At 37.7% G+C, this 21,863-nt stretch overlaps 1 protein-coding gene across 6 annotated transcripts in view; it reads left to right on the plus strand.

Annotated features, from left to right (window-relative positions):
- The window catches only part of RASSF8 (Ras association domain family member 8), a 94,616-nt gene that overhangs the window by 3,264 nt on the left and 69,489 nt on the right, over positions 1–21,863 (plus strand). Inside the window, exons 2-5 of one of the 6 annotated variants that reach the window (XM_065032407.1) lie at positions 10,520–10,646; positions 13,860–13,919; positions 16,103–16,472; positions 17,854–17,902. The exons of 2 other annotated variants lie outside the window; for them this stretch is intronic. The gene's annotated coding sequence lies outside the window, so the exon portion shown is untranslated. Of the gene's footprint in view, positions 1–10,519; positions 10,647–13,859; positions 13,920–16,092; positions 16,473–17,853; positions 17,903–21,863 lie in introns of those variants that run through there. 3 more of the 6 variants (XM_065032422.1, XM_065032434.1, XM_065032429.1) reach the window with 3 other exon arrangements.

Raw genomic sequence — 21,863 nt, forward strand, 5'->3', positions numbered from 1 at the left:
GGCTTAGTATTCGTGGGTTTTCTTGTTTGCTTTCTAATTTTAGTTTTTTGCTGGGTTTTGAAGTCTTTAAGATCTCTATCTTGAAATTAAATGTAAATGTTGTGTGGTTTTCTAGGGCTTTTTGAAAGCTCAGATTTTCTTGTAATTTTTTTTTTTATGCTGGGGTTGGGACTGTACAGTGTAATGGGACACATTATAATCTCAATGCCCACCTTCCTGTAATGTTTGGGACTCTAACTTTGTAAATACATGGCTCTACCCTGTTGCAGGTAGTTCTTTCTCCTTAGTGAAAATGAGAGACGTGATTCTGTAGAAACTTGCTGTTAGGCAGCTGCATCAGCTTTGAGTTATAACTTACTGTCCTCTTGTGTATGTACATAGCTAGTTCTGTGCTTCTGAATCTGGACAGTTAGTCTAGTTTCAAATGCAGTTTCATAAATAACTAATTCTTTTTATCCTTCCTAACTCACTTCAAAGTGTGTGGTGATCTTGCAGCTTTGGCAAGAATAGTTTTCCTGGCTAATGAGAGGATGTTTGTGTTATTTTTGCATGTTACTATTCTGAGGACTCTGTCATCTTTCTCTTTATTGGTAAAATATGGGAGGGGGAAACCTGGCCAGTGTGCGCCAAGCGATGCCGTGCTGCTGCAGCTTCTCTCTCCAGTTCATTACCCATGAAGCTGAGATTACGGAACTTGTCCTACTTGGGAAAGGAAGGTGGGTTTGAGCTGTAGTTTATAGGGGCTTGTCACATCTGCCACAGGTACTGCTGTTATTTCCCTTTGTGATAACGTAAATTACAGAGAACATTGCATATGTCTGAGAGGACTTGAGGAGATAGCCACTATAAGCTTTCAGATGGGAGACACTTGAGAAATCCTCTTAATTCACCTTTCTACTTTTGAATTACCCCTTAAAGGAGGGAGGAATCTGTTTACTTTCTTGTTGTGTTTGGAAAAAGCGCTCACCCACAACAAAAGGCATTGTAATGCTTTCTATAGTCCAGGATTATTGAACAAAAGCATCTTGCTGTGCAATATTGTTGCTGTGCTCAATGTTGTATGATAACATGTTTCTCAGCTGTTGTTGATTCCTCAGTGGCACAGACTTCAAAGGAATGTGCTGAAAGAGAGCCATGGCAAAAGAAAAAAACAAGTTTTGTTCCAGTGGCCTGTACCATCCATCTGTTTAAATACTTTGCTGAACTATTCCAGAGTGTTCAGGCATCCAGTTAGGGCTGACAAGCAATTACAGCTGGGAATGGAGCCTACTGCAAAGAGACCACCTAGTGAAGGCTTAAACCCTACCTCCCTGCCAAGGGTCAGAGCCCCCCTGCTGCCCCAGCCAGCAAGAAGAGATAAGGCTCATCATTTAGGATATCTTTCAACATGACATTGTCTAATTCCTAATGCTATTGAGGATTTATTTATTTTTACTCTCTATGCTATCTTTAGCGTGAGAAGGGAAGAATGGTAATGAGGACAGGTCATCTCTGTAGTCTTTGTATGTAACACACCAGGTCTGTAATTTAAATAGATAAATACATATAAAGAAATCATTTAGTTCTTTTTTCCCTGAAACACATAGCTAACAGATCACTCAAGTGTTTGAAAAGGTAGCAATATATATTACTGAATTAGTTTTAGTTTTGAAACATTTTTAATAAAGTTAAAACTGGAGCAAGTTATGTTGTGCTGTTTCAGATTGAGTTTGGGAAAATATTTGGGGAAATATTCCACAGCTCAGTCCACAGTAACAAATTAACAAAACCTGTGTACTCGTGCATTATGATACACTAGGATGCTGCCAGTTCCAAGTATTATAATTTGTTTTTACTTAAATTCTGATATTGGAGTCCACTATATAAGACAAGTCTCAATGCAGTTGCCAACTGAATCTTCATATTGTGAGCTTTGTGCACTCTATAGTCCCAGATACTGGAGCTCAGAGGGGGATATTAACAGAGAGACTACAAGTAAATTGTTGGTAACCTGTAAAGATCCTTGAAACTTTTCTGCGTGGCACTGACGTTAATTTTGAGGATTTGGGATGTGTACTGTAGGTAATGTGTGTTTCAGTTAAGAGGGTTTAACCTTCCTTATGAATGGAAGATGATTATGCAGATGCACTAAGAGGATATTTGAGCTTTGAAAAATTGTGAGGCACTCCAGAATTTGTTTCTCACCTGCAAACAAGCAGCAAAACTCTGAAGGTAAGCTTGAACGTTGTCTTATGCTGTAGTATTACTCCTGCCTTTATACTGTGATGTGACCTTTATGCCTCTGAAAGGATAGTTACTTCTCCCAGTGTCAAGAGTTGTGATGGTGTTTTGAGATGTTGGATTTTAATGCCTTAGTACCCACTTGAAAGTAAAGGGAAGGGAAACTTCTGGAAATGTGTAATATAACTGACTTCCATCCAGCTTCTGCCCTTGCTCCAGGGCTGATGTTGTAGTTTGAATTTCCTTACTCACTTTGAAAGCTGTACTAGGTGTAGCCTTGCATCGTATTTCCCTTATTGCAACAGTACCTGATGTGTTTCCAGCATGTGCCTCGCTGTGTCTCTAGATCATCTGGGTTTAAAATGGTGAGGCAGTATTGGTGCTTTCTTTTTATTGTATGCTTCCTAATGTTAAGAGAGCTGTAACTTCATTTTGTTTCAACTGAATTGGAAGTTTTTTGCTAAAAGATTTTTTTTCGACTCCTGAAGTGTTTGTCAATGTTTTCAAGCTGTTACTCAAAAGGGGGGTTGGAGTTTCCAGAGCAACCTTTTGAAACTTTGTTTTATCATCAGTCAGCAGTTTCATGAGCACGGATAAGGAAAGGCTGCAATTCCGCTGAGCGGCCAGATGTTTTACGTCTGTGCCAAAATGGGGAGACAGTGTGGCTTTAGGAGTTGGAGGGTCTGTTGTTCTTGTCACTGGACTGTTTGGGGATCTTCAACAGATCATATCTGCTTTCTCTCCCTTCCCCTCCCTCCTGCCATGCCTGTACTGATAGTGATCACCTCCTTTTAAGTAAACTGAGATTGAGTGAAAAGCATTCTTTGTTCTTTCTAAAAAGTAGGTATTATTGTTGTCAGTTTGTGTTTCTTTAATATTAGGCTTAAAACCATTTATGGCTATTGTTCAGCAGATTAACGCTAATATTAACTCTGACTAGTGTGGCATTAAGTGAACAATATCAAGAAAGCAGGTTTTGATGCAGATAGATGGGAGAGTAACCTTAGGCTCGAATTCTCCAGTTCTGTACTAAATTGCACCTTTGTTTGGCCCGTACTTCTTAAAGACATGTGAGATCCTTGTCTTGATTCTGCTTCGATGTGAGGTGAAGGAAAGACAGACTGTAAGGAACTCATCAGGTATCTGCACATCTCAAACTCTTCCTTGAGAAGTAGGAAGATGCCACAGCTAATAATATTTGAAAGTCAGTATTGGGAATCAAGATACCAAATGCTTAAATGTGCCTTTACAGCTGTATGGCCAGGAACATTAACTAGCCCTCCTACTTGGAATAACTGGCATCTGGAGAAAAGTGTATGGCAGTGGTGGAATACCCTTGTCCTTGCCCATCAGAAAGTGATTGTGTTGCCTTTTAAAACGTGTTCTCAGTCATCAGAACTGTTCCCTCTGTATGCTTGCTCTGGGCTTTATCCATGGCTCCAAGTCAATCAAAGCCTTTGCACTGGTTTCATTGGGAACGAGGACAGAAACTTCCGATGAATAAGCTGTGTGTTTGAGACGATGTATTTCAAGTAGTGGAATTGGCACTGATGAGCAACAGGACTAATGCTGAATACAATTCAGTGCTTTCATGCTGTTAATGGAATAGGAATTGGTAACCTGATACTACAAAGAGATAACAAAGGCTATTTATCATACAAGAGAATGTTGATTTTTTTTTTTTTAAGGAGTTGGTAAATAGCATAGTAAAATCTTTTATCAGAACTCATTCTAGTGAACAAGATCTGTCAGAAAATGACTGATTTAACAAGAATTTACGAAATAGTCTGCATAGAAAAGTAATTTTCTGTCTTATTACTGGTGTTCTTTCACTGAAGTCCCGTATTTGCTTACCGGTTTACTTTATGTCCTGTGAATTTATCTGCTTTCAAACTGAGATATAAATAAAAAGTGTTTAAGCTTTTCTTCTTCTTCCAAGAATGGAAGACTTGAGGAGATGACAAAATGAAATATGTGCAAAGTTGACATAACAGATATGGTATGTGACTATTCCATGTTTCCCAAGTACAGATCAGGATGCAACTAATTGATATAGAATAAAGCAGTGGTACATGGGATTAAGCTATTCTGTGGGAGACTGTGGAGAACTCTTTTTAGAGGCCTGCAAGGGTGATCTGGTGCAAGAAAACTCAGTCTGACCTTGTAACTCAAGATAATATTTTACCTTAGGCCTGCTGCTTACTTAGCTACTTGCCTCCTTTGTGTTTTTACTTGAGCACAGGAACTTGCAGTCCCTGCAGGCAAGGCTAGAACAGAAATGGAGCACAGCTGTGAAAAGAGACTTGACTACGAGTTTGCTGTTGGTGAACTGAAGTTCTGTGCACGATGGGTCATGTTTAGTAGTAGAAGTTAAGGGAAGAGGCTCACCTTTCTTAGGAGGGGGGGTGGGAGGGAGCTGGGCTCTCAGCAGCAGCAAAGAATCACACTTTTAAAGGTACCCAAGTGGTGGTTTTGGTTTACTTAAACTTTTAGCAGGATAGAAGGGTTTTTTTTTTTTGAGTATTTGGTTTCCTAGGATTGCTGATCTTATGTTTGTGATGCGTTGCAAAGCAACTCCTCAGTAATGGTTTATTCAAGGCCTCTAAATACTGCAGTAATGAGATCCTGACCTCTACTGCTCAGCCCTATGTGAGTGCTGGTGAGATGGGCACTTGCTTCCTGTTATGGTGGGAAGGGGTGGCAGATGATGAGAATGTTGACATGACCTGCCATGCCATGGCAGGGTTGAGCTGGAAATGCAGTGTTGGCCTGCTGCCTTACAGGCTGGTGTCCTCCTCAGAGAACCCCTCAGTCACCTGCATGTGTCATCTGTTGTGGGTGTCTTTGTAATGCAGAATATACTCTCCTGGTCTGACTTGCCAGATGTTGAGTTTGCCATGTGCCTTTTAAAACATGTGGTTTTTCCTCAACCCAATGATGCTGCTTTCCCACTGTACCTGCTGTTATTCTGTGAACACTTTCAATTGATTAATCATTCGTGTGCTCTGTCTGACAGCACTACTGATTCTTTCTGCTCTGCTATAAGGCTTCCTAAATATTGATTCATGAACTAGTGGCTTTTGAGGTGGTTGTGTAGTTGCAGCGCAGCACTTGCTTTTTGATGGGGGAGAAGGATACTGGGATTTTCTCTTTGACACTTGCAGCTGCAGATAGAGGCATTCCTCTATTCAATTTCTCTGCTGCTGAGCTGTTTGGAGCCAGGGCTGGGGACACTTGCTTTGCTGTTTCCTTGTCCCGGAGTTGGGTTTAATGTAGAGCACCTGTCCTGTTGTGATCCTGACATCCTGTCAGTACTCATTCCCCCTGCTCCCTGGGAGAGAGCATGTTTGTTGCTGGCAGCTCTCTGCATTACCCTTATAGGAAACCTAAGCCAAGAATTTTCTAGAATTCTTCTCCTCCATCCCCTTGTCCTTCACTGACCTCTAACCACATTTTTATCTTTCTTGACAAGATTCTTAGTTTCACTTATCTGCTGCTTTTCCCTTCACTCTTCAACTTTGATTATTTTTTAGGAGCTGCTTGGAAACATTGACCATAACAGATGTGTAGACTGTCAAATACAGTCAAATTACTTAGGCTTTTTTTTTTTTTAGCTAGACTTTAATACTAAAATGCTTATGGCAGGTAAATATTTTCTGTGTACACTACTTGTCAGGACAAAAATATTTATCCTCAGAAGAGGGTAAGGAACTGCAGTGGCTGTATTTCCATATTACAATATACCAATATCACCTGATGTAAGAGCCCTATGTTTCCTTCCCTGAGCACAAACCGCTACTGTAGTAAGGGCACATAAGTTCAAGCTTTGTTTTGTGTACAAAATTTTAATGACTTTTAAAATATATTTTTGTGCTATAAGATAAAAATCTAACATAAATAGAAGGAAATAGGAAATATACTTTCCTGTTTTAGGCTTATGGTTTCCTGATAAATGCTCTGTCACCTCTAGATTATTTAAGAACAAAATAATACTGCTTTTGTAAAAACATATTTGCTTTAATTCTGGGTAGCAGAGAAGAGGATGACTGGATTTATTTAAATATATGCTGGAACATTTATTTTTTCCTTTTTTTAAGTGCACTTCATGCTTGTCATTCTAAATGCATATGCAAAAGCCTAAATAATTAGAAATCTATATGCTTTCTGACCACGATTTACTTTAACAGTCTGTAATGATCTCTGGACAAACTGTATTTTACTTTGCAAGACAGCATTTCAAGTTAACCTCCGTTATTGTAAGTTTTGCTAGTATGAGTGAGGACAGCATTCAGTGTAAACACCCTCTTAAAGAGTACCGTTTTTCTTCTACTCATGAACGTCAAGCATGTGGTAGGCAGAAGACAGTTCTGCTATAACAAAGTGCAAACCGCAACACAAGGGAAGATTGTGCTGTAGCATCTGAAATGTCCTCCCTCCATTCCTGCTGTAAAATGTTTTGACCTGAGAAATGTACTTAATGTCTTCCCAGCTTTCCACCAGGTGGTATATATCTCATCATCCCCTCATTTTCAGAATGGATGCTATTGCTCTGAGTAACATGGGCAGGTGGCTTCTGTGAATAGACAATGACTTCTCTCGCTATGCACCATGACCCATGTGGAGTCGCAGGCCCAATGGGACTTGTCAGCTCTGGAGCTTGCAGGAAGAGATTGGTTTCTGAGCCCTGCAGTTAGGAAATGGCACAAACTGAACTTTGGTCACTATCTCAAACTGGGATCTCATGGAAAAAAAAAGATAGTGTTATTTGAATCCCTGGTGATGATCATAAAAACTGTTATGTCATGATGCATAGCAGTAATGTTAAGCCTCTCTTACTTGCTGGGATTTCAAGTTACTGCACAGTTGAGAATGATTTTAATATTGAGAAGGGAGCTATTTGAGATGCTTCATTCATAGTATGAACCTTAGTATGAGATTACAGGAGAAACTTCCTTTGGATATCCAACTACTATTTCTCAGTGGCTTTTTTTCATAAAAATTTAAAAGGTTTAGCTACTGGATGACTAATTAGACCTGTCCCATCCTGAGCCAGAGACTGTTGGTGATCCCAGCAAGACAACACTGTAATGAAGTCCTGCTTTGCAGACAAGTAGTTGATTAACTTGTGTGTCAACATGAGCATTTCTGTCAGTATTCTGAAATGCTTAACAGCAGGATGCTATTCTAAGCCTTCAAAGGCACAGATGTGAAGTTACAATGGACAAGAAAGAGGTCATTTATGAGCCTCTGTGTAATTAACAGTACCTGTGTGTTGTGGCTGTCACATAGGCCAGGGGAAACTTCTATAGAAGATGTTAAGCTAACCTGATTCACCTAGCATGTTGAGTGAGATAACAGCATGCACATAACTAAACTACAGCATATCTGCTGGTGAGAAGCTCAAGCAAAGAGAAATCTAAGAATGTTCTCATGGCATACTTAACAACAGTATTTTATGAAAGATCTTTTAAGGAACAAGTGTCAAAGAAAAGGTTCATCTTGTAAGTGGACACGAGTATGTCAAAGGTGCTAACTAGAAGAGTATGTTTATGGTATAAACTTGTTAATTGGTTTCAGAGGCAGTGTGTACGCATAGTGTAATCTGAGACTTGTTACATAGATTGTGTAGCAAATAATAAACTACTGGCTACTCTTACAGCAGCTCTTCCTGCAACTTCAGCTTTTCCTACAAAGCATCAACTATAATGACCAGTGCTCTAATACTGTTAGAGCATACAGAGCGTTTTTTTATGAGGGTTTGTCTGTTCTTATGCCTGATGAAACTTCAAAATAATATTCTTGTATGTCCAGTGTTGTCATCTTGCTCTGTGGTATGTTCCATGTCTTACTGGCTTCTGCAACCAGTTTTAATACAGCTGTTGTAGTGTCATTGGAAAAATGGAAATAGCTGTACAGCCCAAAATGGGTCCTTTCTGCTAAGCTTGATGTTGAAGTGAGACATTAAAGCCAAGGCAAATTTAGTGAGTAGTTTGACTTCTGTGCATTTTTATAGCCCTTAAAAAAACAAAACAACCTGTCTTGATCACATGATTTCCTGCAATTGATTTATTCCCAATGTTGAGAACTAATACAGATTTTTCAAAGAGCTCACAAAGTAAAGAATGGAAACTCTAATCTTTAAACTTTTACTTCTTTTTAAGTCCATAGAGTAGCAAATTGACCAGAGTATCCTTTGAGAAATTATTTATCATCAGTTTTACAGGAGGAACTTTAGGTTCTCTTTTGCCATCCCAATCCCATCATCTGTGTGTCTGACTTGTTACCTTACACTCTCTAGCACTTAAGATGCAAATGCTTTTTGTTCATTTCAAAGGCATTAATCAAACTGAATCCTATAGATGCACTGAGATGTTCTTTCTGTGTTTTATTCATGTTACTTAATTTCATTAAAATGGAGGCGAAGCATGTCTATGAAATTTATCTGTAACAGTATTGTTTGCACTGCTAATACTTATTTGATCAGACCAATTTGACAGTGTGTGAACCTGAGTCAGAGCTTGAACATGTCTGAATCGGTAACTTGTGTCTACGTTTGCCTCTTCTTATGCAGATTTCAGATTTTTGGTTCAATATATCAGTCATTTAAAAATTTCTATCACTTTATTAACATGCTTAATTTTATTTGAGTTCTCTTCATGATATGGCATACAATACATTAGTCCAAAATAAACTTTGTTTGAGGACTGTAAAGATACGTGGTGAATCTTTGCATATGCTTCAGCAGCGTGAGTTGCCTGGGAAACTTTTGAGGAAGAATCATCCTTAGGACTTGAGTGTGGAAGGTTCTTCTGTGGCTAAACTGGATTCCATTACCCGGGGCTTGTCCTTTGTACTTTTTGATAGGAGCACGAGGATCTCTCCATGGTCTCCTGTGCTGTAGCAAGCCCTCAGGAAAGAAGCCAATCTTCTGACCTTCTGTGCTACCTTTGGAGAACTGTGTGGTACCATGCTCCCTGCCTCTTATACTGCTGCTTTTTCTGGTTTGGTCTTGAGAGCAGGCTTAGAGGAAGTGCAGTTTGTGATTATGGGCTGACACTTGGATTGATACCCTGCTGGCTGTTTCTTCCTGTTTTTTATTAAATTAATTATTGCCAGATTTTGGTCAATGAGTATTGAAACTACTAAACATCTCAAGTCACCTATTTTATCTATCCTATACCTCCTGCAATCTGTATATGAAATGAGCTGCTTTGTACACGTTTAACAGATGTGTGGATTTTATTTGAATAGGAAAAAAAGAAATCTTAAAGTATGGATTTATGTAGGCCTGTAAAAATATGTTACTTTGTCAACTTTTGCTATTAAAGAATATGCCATATGTAAGTGTGTTGGTCTTAATGTGAGATGCTCTCACACTCAGTCAATAAATGCTCAAACTTATTTGAAGCATTGAAAATACAGTTGGTAGAGAGCAAGGTAAACTGATCTGGTGCAACTCACTTTGAACCATAATCCCCAAACAAATATTATGACACAAATCACTTTTAAGTTTGCTTTTGTTTGCTTTTTCATGTTTGTGACAACTGATTTGTATTGTATCTTGAACTGGGGGAAAGTGATGCACTCGTGACAGTTCACATTAAAAACTAATGTGAAAACCTGTTTACATAGGTTATTCATATGAAACTCAGTTTGACTTTTTCCACTATAAAGACACTGGTCCCAGGCTCTGAGACCCCCAGTTGCTTGTTTTAATGAGTTAACACTAGTTGACTTCTGAGATTTCAACCCTGCCTGTGTACATCTACCCATGATGCACTTGTAAGTGAACATGACTTGATTACAAATGCATTAAGCATTAGTAACAGGGGATGCTTTTTTCACTTCAAGAAAAACTTTTGTAATGTGTGGGAAACTGGAGTAGCTTGGTAGCTCTGAACTTTGTTAATTATGAAATTATTTAACAAAGAAAGTGATAAAGATTTGTAACTGACTTAGGGCTTATCTGAGTGTCTGAACTGTGTTCTTGTTAATGATGATACATAAAGAATCTGAGGCTTTCATTTTCTAGGGAAGCATCTTCATTCTTCAAGTCAGTTTTGAAGACCTAGCTGATGAAAGCAGCCTGGTCTGAATTGAGTGTTGGCCTTGCTTTGAGCAGGAGACTGGGCTCCTGTGGGTTCTTTCAGCCTGAAGGGTTCTGTTTAGTTTATTTTTAAGAGGCTTTTGTACCACACAACCCCCATCAGCTGATACTTCCAGCAATTAAACCAGAGGTGGAAATAGATCCTTGCTCTTAAGTGGGTTTTTTGTAACATGTTTTTACTTACCTTTATAGCACTACTACTGGATAAATGCAGAACATCTAGGACTTCTCTGCATCTCTTTTTCTGTCTACTGCAGAATCTTTGTTTAAAGAGGTGTGGAGTAGGGCAAGTTGATGAGACCCTGCTCAAAATTCTAGGGTAAGTTCTCAGCTTTCCAGAAACTGATTTTTTTTTTTTTATATGGAATCTAATGGTTCTGTAGTTGAATTCAGCAGACAAACTTTGTTTTAGGGAACCTTGTCACATATGTATAATCTATTGATATTCCCTATGAATTATTTAATGAAAAAATAGCTATAAACATGGTGAACATTAGAGATTATAATGCAAAATGTATTGACTAAGAAGAAAAAAGGTATTAGTCAGGGTACCTCTAACAAAATTTGATTTATACGTTCGCTGAGACCTGTAATGAGTTAAAAATATAGACTTTTTCTATAGGAAAAGAGTAATGAGATCTTTTTCTTAATTGATGTATGTGTGTACTTGAGTAAGGTGCATATGGAGAAAAACATATGTCTGTTAATGGATCCAGTATTTCAGATCAACTTGCTCACATACTGCTTCCTTTGTGACAGGAATAGTAGAGTGGGTGTTACTTCATGTATTTAGACTTAGGCAGCCTATGTCACAATAAGCCTGTAATTCACTAATGATAACTCTGAGACTTACAGAAATATCCCACACTGGGCCCAGCTTGATAAATCAAGCTTCAGCTACAAGCTTTGAAGTGGGAACAGAACAACAGTTTTTTAATGAAGAGGAATAATTGATTAATACCCTGTCTTTCACCAGGTGCTATATCACAAGAATTTTTCTTGAAATTAAATCTGTGATCAAACCATTCCCCTGTCACTTTATTTGTACAGGGAAGGGGTTATTTCTGTTCAAGTACTGACATAAAAATTTTACGCTGTTGATAAAATGAATGTTGAAAGCTTATTTTCTTCCTTTCAATTACCTGATTGTTTTACAAAAAAAAAAAAAAATCTAGTACATGCTATCAAGAGAAGGGAGGGGAAGTTAATGCTTCACTGTTTTACTTACGGAGGAAATAACCTTCCAAGAAGGCGATAGTAAATGGAATAGAGATGGATGAAACTTTATAGGACTAAGAACACAAAGTCACTAACTGGTCACCTGTACAAAAATACTCTGCAACTGCAGCATCAGTTCTTGGAAAGTTTTGCAAATACCTGAGCATTACAGCATGTATTTAATTACTTATGCCTAGGCACCTGAACTTCAAAATATTAAGTTTCTTCATTTAAAAATCAGTAAATTAAAAATTAATTTAGTAGAACCTATACTATGAGTCAGGGGAGGTTTCAAAGTAAATTTCAGGATAGCGATATATTTTGGCATCTTCTGCTGCTTGCTTAGTCATATGCATCAATAGTTATCAATCCTAACAATAACTTGTTTTCTAAATCAAGATGGCAATTTGGAGTCACTGCAGTGCCTCAGAATTGTTTCTTGAGGAATTTTTGGTATCTCTTGCTTCCTGATTTTGGTAAAAATGTAAGAGTTGATTTAACTACATTCTAGCTTGCATTGGAAGCTCTTAGTTTAGGTCTGTAGTCTAATCACTAAAAAGCAATATATTATGAAGTGAAAAGTGACTATTGACATTTGAGCATGGCACTCTTGAGTATGTAGACATTATGCTGATTCCAAAGTCAGTGGACTGATGCCATTTGAGGTGGAACATGGTGGATCTGAGCTGCTGCTCAGTACTTTTGTAGATATGATCATCTGTGCTGTGGAAAGCTGGTGTGTGGTGAACACAGGTTATTGTTTGTGGGAGTAAGAGAACACATAAATTGCTCTATATTGGTGTATTACTGGATTTCAGTGTGAGATTTTCTTGTAGAAGACGGATGGGAATAGAAGAGTTAATTGTAGTAGGCCCTGTGTCTAAAAGGGTGTGTAGTTGCAAGGCTTTAATTTGGAGTCAAAATAAACACTGTAGTAGTTCAGTGCTACCAGCTTTACAATAATATGCAGCCTCATTGCCAGAGCTGTTGTAAAAGCAGTTGTACCGGCTTTTGTAAGAAGGTCTTAGAGGTCAGTCAAGTGTCTGCCTGGGACCAGTAAGCGCTTATTACTGACCGGGTTGTGAAAGTAGGTCATACTACGCCTTCGAGAGACTAGCGTAGTAGTATCAGTTGCAAGCCATTCTATTAATAATTTTGGAGGCAATGTGTGTTGAAATGCACAGTTTTTTAGGTGGAAAAGGGTGTTTAAAAATCTGGGAACTCAGAGCTTGTCAAATGTTTCTGTAGCATACTTTGGCCATCTTTTAGCCGCTTGTGTCAGTAGTCTGCTGAAACAAATGGCTTCGTGGTGGTGTGTTTCTCTTAAAAGGATCAATTGATTAAAGTGTTCATTAAAAGTTCACTAGTCAAGCAGCACCTATAAATCCTGTTTTCTTTTGGTGTAACTTCAGATACCAGAGCATTTATGTGCTTGTATGTATCTTTTTGAAAGGGGAAAAAGAAGCTTCTATGCTTTCACAGCAACACAGAGCTTTCTAGTTATGTCTTTTCACATATGAATTTTACACTTCTTTTACAGTGACAATTTACTGTGAAACAGCATGCTTTATTATTGGCAATCTTCTTAAAAGGGCCTAGATTAAGAACTCTGACCTACAGCTGTTGTAAATAGAAGTCTTTTTGTTATATAGCCTTTTAAAATTTCCCTTTTTTGTGTTAATTGATTAAAATATGTACTGTGTTGGCTGGAGTTCCTGTTACTAATTGGATAAAATGAAACCATAGGCTAGATACAAAAATCAGCAACACAACTCCTTGTTGAGAAGGTTGACTATTATTTTGATGGGCTCTGCCTGTTGGGGGTATGTACATATGAGTGTTTTAGCCCTAAGACCCCTGAGACTGACATGCTACTTTACTAGGTCTGTCTAAATGTTACAGAACAGATGGTTAATTCAAAAACAAGAGTATTAAAGCTGAGTAGCTAAATCTGATCTTTGAAAAATGAAGTTGCCAAAACAAGCTGCTGTATTTGATGGTAGCTGCTGAATTGGTCTTTTGTTTGATACAAAGGCAAACCTCAGTCTAATGCCCAAATGCAAAGAGATTGGTCACTTCAAAGTTTTTTTTCAGCTTTTAATTTCTCTCAGAACCTATAGCTTGAAGCAGTAAGTTGCTTATATGTTTTAGGGCTCCCAGAAGAAAAGAAGTCTTATTTCAAATCCATTGTCTTTTTTCTGGGCTTATCACTGTTGTCCTGGGGTTTAAAAGTAATCAAGACAAATTGCAGAAGTGGAATAAAGCTGACACCTGACTTTTAACTTGCCATGATTTGCCTTTTTCTTCTACTTAGGTGGTCAGTGGAAAGAGGAAAAAGTCAGACTATTAGAGGAAAAGATTATTGTGTTTACAGGTAAATTCTTTTTTTTTTATCAACAAATAGGATAGATATTTTGAGACAGGTGGTGTGCCACAAGAAACCTTTTGATCATCTAATCTGACCTGCACACCACAGATCAGAGTTATCTCTGAACTAGGGCTAATAGTAAATGAATTTACACACATGTGTACTGATACAAAAGGGATTAAAGCATTTATTTTCTGCATTCATTCTGTTGGGATTATTCCTTAGTGACATGATTTCACACTAACCTACTTTCCTGCTTTCAAATGAAACAGATGAGCAGCCTGATGCTGTTTATCTCAGCCCTTGGGGGTTTAAATACTTATGGTTCTTCTGTGAGCTGCTGGAAGTTATAGTCACTTTTTAGGAATCTCTGACCTCACAATCCATTTTTTTTATGGTGGATTGAGTATTTATCTTAAGAAGAGGTCTGAATGTGACATTTGGGGTGTTATTTTTCAGTTACATGATGCTGTAAGATGAGCTATTACATTTTTTGGGAATATTCTATCTTGATTGAAAACATATGACATAAAGGTAGCTTGATCATTGCATAAAACTTGGAGAAAACAGTGAAAATATTTGTGTACACTTCTGCCTTGATAAATGCCTTAAAGTTAGAATTTCAGGCTTTCAAATCTTTATTTGCTTTTGCTAGTTCTTTTCATGTTTAACTGTGTATGAAAGGTGTCAGGCAGACAGGTGGAAACTGAATCCTTCCATCTGTTCAATGTACACCACAAGTATTGCACTCAGAACTGGGCTTGCTGGGTATGAATCTCAAATATTTTTATAGAGAGGACGTTGCTTTACTTGGCCACATTTTTAAATGCTCGATGAAATCTTGATTTTCATGGGGCTTTTTGTAGAAGAATGAATTGAGTCTTTTTTTAAATTCTCCTTCTCCAAATTGGCCTCAAGACCCTTTTATTTCAGTGACTTTGACAGTTCTGTTGAAGCTGTCAGCCATATCTTTAGGTTTCTGGAGGTCATGGTCTTGAGATGGGCGAGTAATTTGAAATACCATCTGTTTTTCTGATGATATGTGATTAAGGCATAGGCCTAGATGTTTCTACCTCAAGGTCTTGCTCACAACTTGAAATGGCCCCTTCAGACCTAGTGAAAGAAGTTCAGGAAGTAGAGAAACCTTGGTGAAGCTTGGAGAAAGCAATACATTAGGGAAGAAATTGGCAGAGGCACCAAAGTGTCTGTGAGCAGACGGAGTGTTGTCATCAGCTGCAAAATCAGTGTAAATACTTCCAGAAAATTACTCTTTCTCTACTCTTGCCAAACACAAGGAACAGGAGCCATAAATACGCTTGGCAAACTGTTGTAGCTGCCAGTGAGCATCCTGCAGTTGTAATCAACAAGTTGGAATTCTCCCTTGCAGCACTGGGCAACAGCTGCTGTGGAAGCATTGCATTAGTGGTGATAAAATACACCTTTTTGGTTCTTGCCTAAAGACAGTGGATTTTTACAGTTAAAAATTTCACAGTTCTGCTGCTGTGCTTTTCTGGGGGGGTCATATCAACAATAAAAATGAGTTGGTTTCTTTTTCGCTATATCTATGTACATGTGTGTATGTTATTTAAGAGTATGGAAATTATAAATATTCAATATAGAGATATATATGTCTATATGTGTGTGTATATACTAGATCACTAATGTATATGGCATCTGTGTCTCTCTTGAACTGTTGTTACCTGGGAAAATGAATGTTGGAGTTGAGAGTGTAAGATGGAGAGTGGTTTAAATTCAGAAATCTGTTCTGATCCAAATCCCATTTCCATGGAAACTGGAAGTTTAGTACTCTCACTTGTTAACTGCTTGCTGGCTTTGGGGAAACTAAGTTGTTCCCTTACACTAAACCTTTTGAAATCAAGAGTTGTGTTGTTATATTAGCACCACATATTTTGTGGAGATGGAGAAATTAGAATTACTCCATGTATTTAATTTCTGAGAGATGCGTAGCTTTAACTGCATACAGATCAGATATTTAAGTGTTCAGAGCTTATACCAGGTTATCTAATAATTGAATTTTCACGTACATAATGTATTAGGTCATAGTTTCTTTCCTGATGTGGACAATTACTTCATTATGGTGGTGCAGTTTTACAGATTATGAAGCAAACTGTGTTATTTTATTAGCTGACTGTCCGGTAATGCAGGTGTCCTCCCTTGCCTCGTACCAGCCATAGAATGATGTGCATGCGTCAGCTGCAGCAACAACTGACACATACAGACATCATGAGTCTGCACTCAAAGTGACCCTGGGGCTCAACTGCACCAGCTCATTATGAAAATTTAAGTTCTGCTAATGCTCTTGCCAGGAAGGCGGAGCTGCCAGGCCCAGTCTGTGTGGAGTTTATTATGGCAGAATGGCTATGCCAAACCCAGTTGGTGAAGACTTAACATTCTAGAAGAAGCCCTGAAGGACCTGGTGCCTCTTCCTGCTTCAAAGTGGAATGGGGCTGTTGAGAAGATCATGGAGAATATGAAGAGTGTCCCACTACGTTCAAGATGAGAGTTGACAGGAAAAACTTGCAATCCTTTGATCAATCAGTAAGTGTTCTGTCTTGTGAGAAGGTAACTTTCCTGTTCTTGAAGCTTTGGCTGGTTAAGTGAAACCTTTTCTTATTAACTTCAGTGTACCTTGTCAGTGTTCCACTTCGGCTTACGGCTGTTTTAATCACTGCAATTACTATGTAAAAGCAACTGCTCTTTATGGATTGGCACTTTTGTATTTTGGTAGCTTGTACCATTCACTTTAATGCACAAGAACATGATAACAGTAAAAGTATATTGAACATATGGGGAAACAGCATTATGTTAGAGATTTGTAGCCAGAAATGTGTTTACTTTTTCTTTGGTGTGGAATAGGAGTGTAAAATAGTTCTTTAGTAGTGCCTGTGTGGTCGCTGTGGGGTGGGTATTTGAGGCTTAAAATATATTCAGTTGTCAGTCAGGGCAGGTGACCTGCTTCCACATAGGTGATATATTCTGTGAGCACAACTGGCACACAGGCTGTCATGGATGTGTATGAACAGAAACCAAATTGCAGAAAGAGTCCTTCTCAGTTTTTTTGTGTAGTAATGTGGCAATTTGAAAGATAAGCTGTTTTGGTAGGTAAATAGGACTACTTTTGAAATTAAGAAGTTTAAACTTACAGCTTTTAAAATAACTACTGCAAAGTACCATTTTGATTTAAAAAAAAAAAAAAGAGTAAGGTGGTTCTGAAGCAGTGCCTGAGATCTTGACTTAGTAGGGGTATCTTCTAAATGTTGAAGAAAAAATTGTTTCCTATTGAGAACTTAGATAAAATTTTGTGCATTTTAGGGTTTCTTTTATCTGACAGGAATATCACTTTGTTCATTGGTATATATTTTTCCTTTGTTATGAGGTTAGTAAACTAAGTAGTCTCAGGAGTTGCAAGGGAAAACTGTTTTATTTGGACATACTCTTCTGTCAGGAGCTGAAATCTTTCGGAGATTTGTCTTCCTGCCTGGATACCCTTTTTAATTCCAGATTTCAGTGTGCTGTCTTGTTTAGATGCAGTATAGCAGGCTTGCTTAAGGGGAGGTTGTCTTGGGAACCTGCAGCATTGTTGCTGTGATTACCTTGTCTGTCCACTCTTGAGGTAGAAGGTTCCAGGTTTATTCTAAAATATGGGAGACTCTTCCCCTGCTGTGATTGCTGGAATTAAATTGGAATTTACCAATCTAAAACCAGGAGCTGTTAGCAAAAAAAGTCATGCATTTTTCTTAGAACACAGATGCAGGGTTGGGAGAGAGCCAGAAATAACCACAGTTGAATAATTCCGTTGCTACCTGCAAAGACTAGGTGTAACCAAGAAATCTTGTTTGTTTGTGTTAAGAGTTTAGCCTTGTGTTTGAAAGGTGTTGTCATAATGATTTGGCAATCATTTTTATTTTTTCTATTCCAGCAGTCAGTCTAAAAGGTGAAGACAAGTTTTAAGAAGGTACATGTACAAGGTAAACTTTTACTTGAGGGGGAAAATGCTCCCAAACTACCTGCGGCTAAATGCAAAAACAATAAGTAATTAAATAGAGCTTCTAATCTTCTTTAAAATCTTACTGGAAGTGCTTTAACATACTGAAATCCTTTCCTCCTGCTGGCATTTCTTATCTTGTATGTGAATTTAAATAGTAACTATGCAAACCTCAAGTAAACTCAAGCACAACTTTTCTTTGTGTGTAGCAGGTGTTATTTAAAGGGCCAAGCCAGAATATCTGTGTGCCTGCTCAGGGAATTATTCAGCTGCTTTTTATCTGAGTAAAGAGGTTATTCAACTGCTTGTTTCATCCCTGATGTTCAGTTCTCCCATGATTACTTGACTTCTCTTATATACGATGCAGATTTAAAGGAGAAAAAAAAGTAACAATGGAAAAGATGTGTGTTGTGTAAAAGCCTTTTGTGACTGATTCAAATTCTTGTGAGGCTTTATTCCTCTCACAAATGTAAATAATCTTATGTTGTTTTCACTGAAAATCGTTTTCTGTCCATGTTGTACAATGGTCATGCGGTTTAACAGGTGATGTTTACCAGGGATTTTGTTATTTATGCTTTGTTCAGTGTATGTAGAAAGCTAAGATGCAGGTTAACGACTTGAGAAATGCTGAACTTTTTTCCATTTTTTCACCTCCATGTAATATGTCTAGATAATAGACACAAACTTAATAAACATGATAAATAAAGTAGTTTGGTTTCTGGTGCTATTAGTTGTTGATACCTGTAAGTACCTATCTCCTCCACCATCTAAGATTCTAATTCACGTCATTCCTGAACGTAATTTCCTTGCTGTCACACTACTTACGTTATACTACTTATTTTTAGAAAGCTCAAGGAGTGATGTTGTAATTGAATTACTGTGAAGAGTGATCTGATCCATTATCTAGCACATACTCAGTCCTGGTCAAATGGCTTTTAATGACATTAAATAATAACCTTATCAGTACTAGGAATATACATGTTTTCCCAGAATCATAGTTTAAGAATGACCAGGATAGAAAAAACTAGCAGCATCTCAGTCTTGTAACACAGCAGAATGCAAGGAAGGCACTCAAGCTTTCTGAGTCATAAACATCTGGCCATTCTGTCCCTAAAGTAGATGGGGGCTTGTATTTGGCTGTGACTGATTTTACTTTGTATGAGGACTTTGTGTAGTATGCTATCAGTGAAAGTAGACAAAATGTAAAAGTTCTTTCATGCCTCTTGTTTCTTCTGAACACATGCAAATATTAGTTGTTGCAGACCTGCAATTACATTTGCTTTCAGAAGACAACGACTTCTAACTCCCATCTTAAACTAAAAGCTCCTTTTGCTGAAGACAATGAGTTCATTTACACCTTGGATTTAAAAAAAACCCAACTGTTTTTTCTTGTTAACTAGCTTGAAGTCTTATCACAGAATGGTTTGGGTTGGAAGGAACATCTGGAGATCAGGTGATGGACTAGATGATCCACAGAGGTCCCTTCCAACCCCATGCCCAACCTGCATGTGGATTACTTCTTTCTGCTGCAAAAGGAAATAAAATTTCACTTTCCTCCTTCTTCCAGCAACAACAAAATAGGGTGAATGATGATGAATAGATCCTAATTTGTGCTTTATCCAATGAGCTGCATACCAATAGACATACCTTTCATCTTTTTGAGATGGCCAGTGTTTAGAAGAATGGAAAACTGTATTTTTACGTGCTGCTCAGTGTTTTGCACGTGGTTTCACTGTAATGATTTATTCTTCATTTTGTTTTGCCTCCAACTCACTTTAACATTTCCTGGAAGGTGTTCCAGAATAGAGTAGCTATGGGGAGGCATATGTGTGCTTGTCAGAGATACCTGATTTGTGTGGTCTTGAAGACTTGCATTGCTGTCTGTGAAAGGCAACTCTGCAAGTTAAGAATGAGCTGGTTTGCAGTTTCAGTAGTCATGGATATCTGTGTCCAGGTGCTTACCAGGGCTGAGGCATATTTGGTGACAAACACTTCAGTTATGTTTTCCAGCTTTGTCTGTGTTGACTGCTCCAGTAAGAAAATAGCAGCACTCTCCTGTATCTTCCATTTGCTGTGACCTTCTTCAGAATATAGCTACAATTAAATTACACAATATTCCCCGAAAATAAAACAAACAGCTTCAGAACAAATAGGAGGCCTTGGTACTTATTTTTAAAATGTTCTTTAAGCTTTAATAGTTGTTTGCTGCTACCCTTATCTACAGTCATGCTGAATAAAGCTATAGCTAAATGGATAGTTAAATGTATTCAAGAGGTGTAAATGTCTATATCTTATTTGCAGTCTCTTAGACAAAGCAAATGTAACTATAAATAGTGCTATGGCAGAAACTGGTTTCGTGATGAACAGTGTTGCTTCAGCAGACAATGAACTGGTTCATTCTAAAGTGGTCGCAGTTGTTGACAGCAAAAGGCTTTGTATTTGAATGTGGCATGTCTTTTAGTTTATGTGAAAACAAGTTTGAATGTTAAATATTTTCTGATGTTTTGGAGTTACTGTTGCTCTTCCCATTTTCTTCAGGTTCTGAGGTTGTTTTTTTGGGGGGGGTATAGGTATGTATTATTGCTGTAATTTTAAAGAAAAGTAGGTGGTGGCCTACATATATGAGAGGCTTTCTAAACTCTGAATGCTCAGACATTGTGTTTCTTTTTGGATAAAACATGCACAAGAGGATTTCTTTTCTGGATACGTTGTTTTATTTTGTTGAATGAACTTTCAATCCTAAATGATGCAATAAAAGCAAATATTTTCAAGGGGAAATGATGGGGTAGGTGTGTTTTACCCTTCAGGTTTCCCTGTGAGGCTGTTGTCTATGCCTCAGACTTCATCTATGGCAAACCTCTTGCTATGATCAAGGGCTTTTCTAGGACTAATATGCCACAGTATTAAATATTGTGGAATTTTTGTGTACATATAAATTATATTTATAGTTCAGCTATGCAATGATATCCAATGGATGATATACTCTAAGTGACAGCAGTCTTGGTTTTATTGCATTAGTCAAGTAAACCAATTTCAATTAATGTTGGGTAAGAAACAAGTTTGAAACAGAATAACTTTTCAGTTGGATTGCTACCAGCTTGCTATGCTGGCAATGCTACTGCAAAGATGTAATAATTGTTCATCTTTAATGGCAAACTGCCAAGAAAATGCTGATTCTGATTTTAATGCATTTCAAAAACTTAATATATTAACAATTACATAACAACCTATTAACAATTACTTATTAATGTTGTAGCTTCAGTAGCTTGGGAGGCTTTGCTATAAACTTTTTTGTTTTATTTACAAGAATCAAATATTAAGAATGTGGGGTTTGGTTTTGTGGTGCATTTTTTTGTTGTTGTTTAATTTTTTGTGTGTGTGAATATATGATAGCTTAGTGGAATATTTCTTACCTGTATACTCTTTCTTTATTGTAAAGAGTTCTTTTGGAGGTGACTGAACCAACATTTTTGTCCTCCCTTACTTCCATCCATATTTTCCATATTTTGTGGGGAAAAAAAAAATAGTGTAGTGATGCCTACTCACTCTTTATGAAATCTAATAATTGCTCTCATACAGGGTGTTATGTCCTGTGCAAAGTATGTGCTTGCCTACATCAAATTAATCTCAAGGGCAAGAAGGTCAAAAATGACTGGAATAGAGAGTAGAGAAATAAGATTTATATTTTCAAATGGAGGGAGAAGAAAAACCCACCAAAACCCAACAACAACACAAAAAAACCACAAAACCCACCAAGGAATGTCCTTTCTAAAAGGTATTGAGACATTAAAGTGAATAATAAGGGTGTCTGGACATACTAATGCTGGTGGGATTTGATGTTTTTTGCTCTGCTACACATCAAATATAGATAATTCTTGCTGCTCCCAGTCCTCGTCACTGTTTGACATGGCCCTTAAAAATTTAGCTATCTCTTCTAATGATCT

This window comes from Columba livia, chromosome 1 (genome assembly GCF_036013475.1).
Source record: "Columba livia isolate bColLiv1 breed racing homer chromosome 1, bColLiv1.pat.W.v2, whole genome shotgun sequence".
NCBI lineage: Eukaryota > Metazoa > Chordata > Aves > Columbiformes > Columbidae > Columba > Columba livia.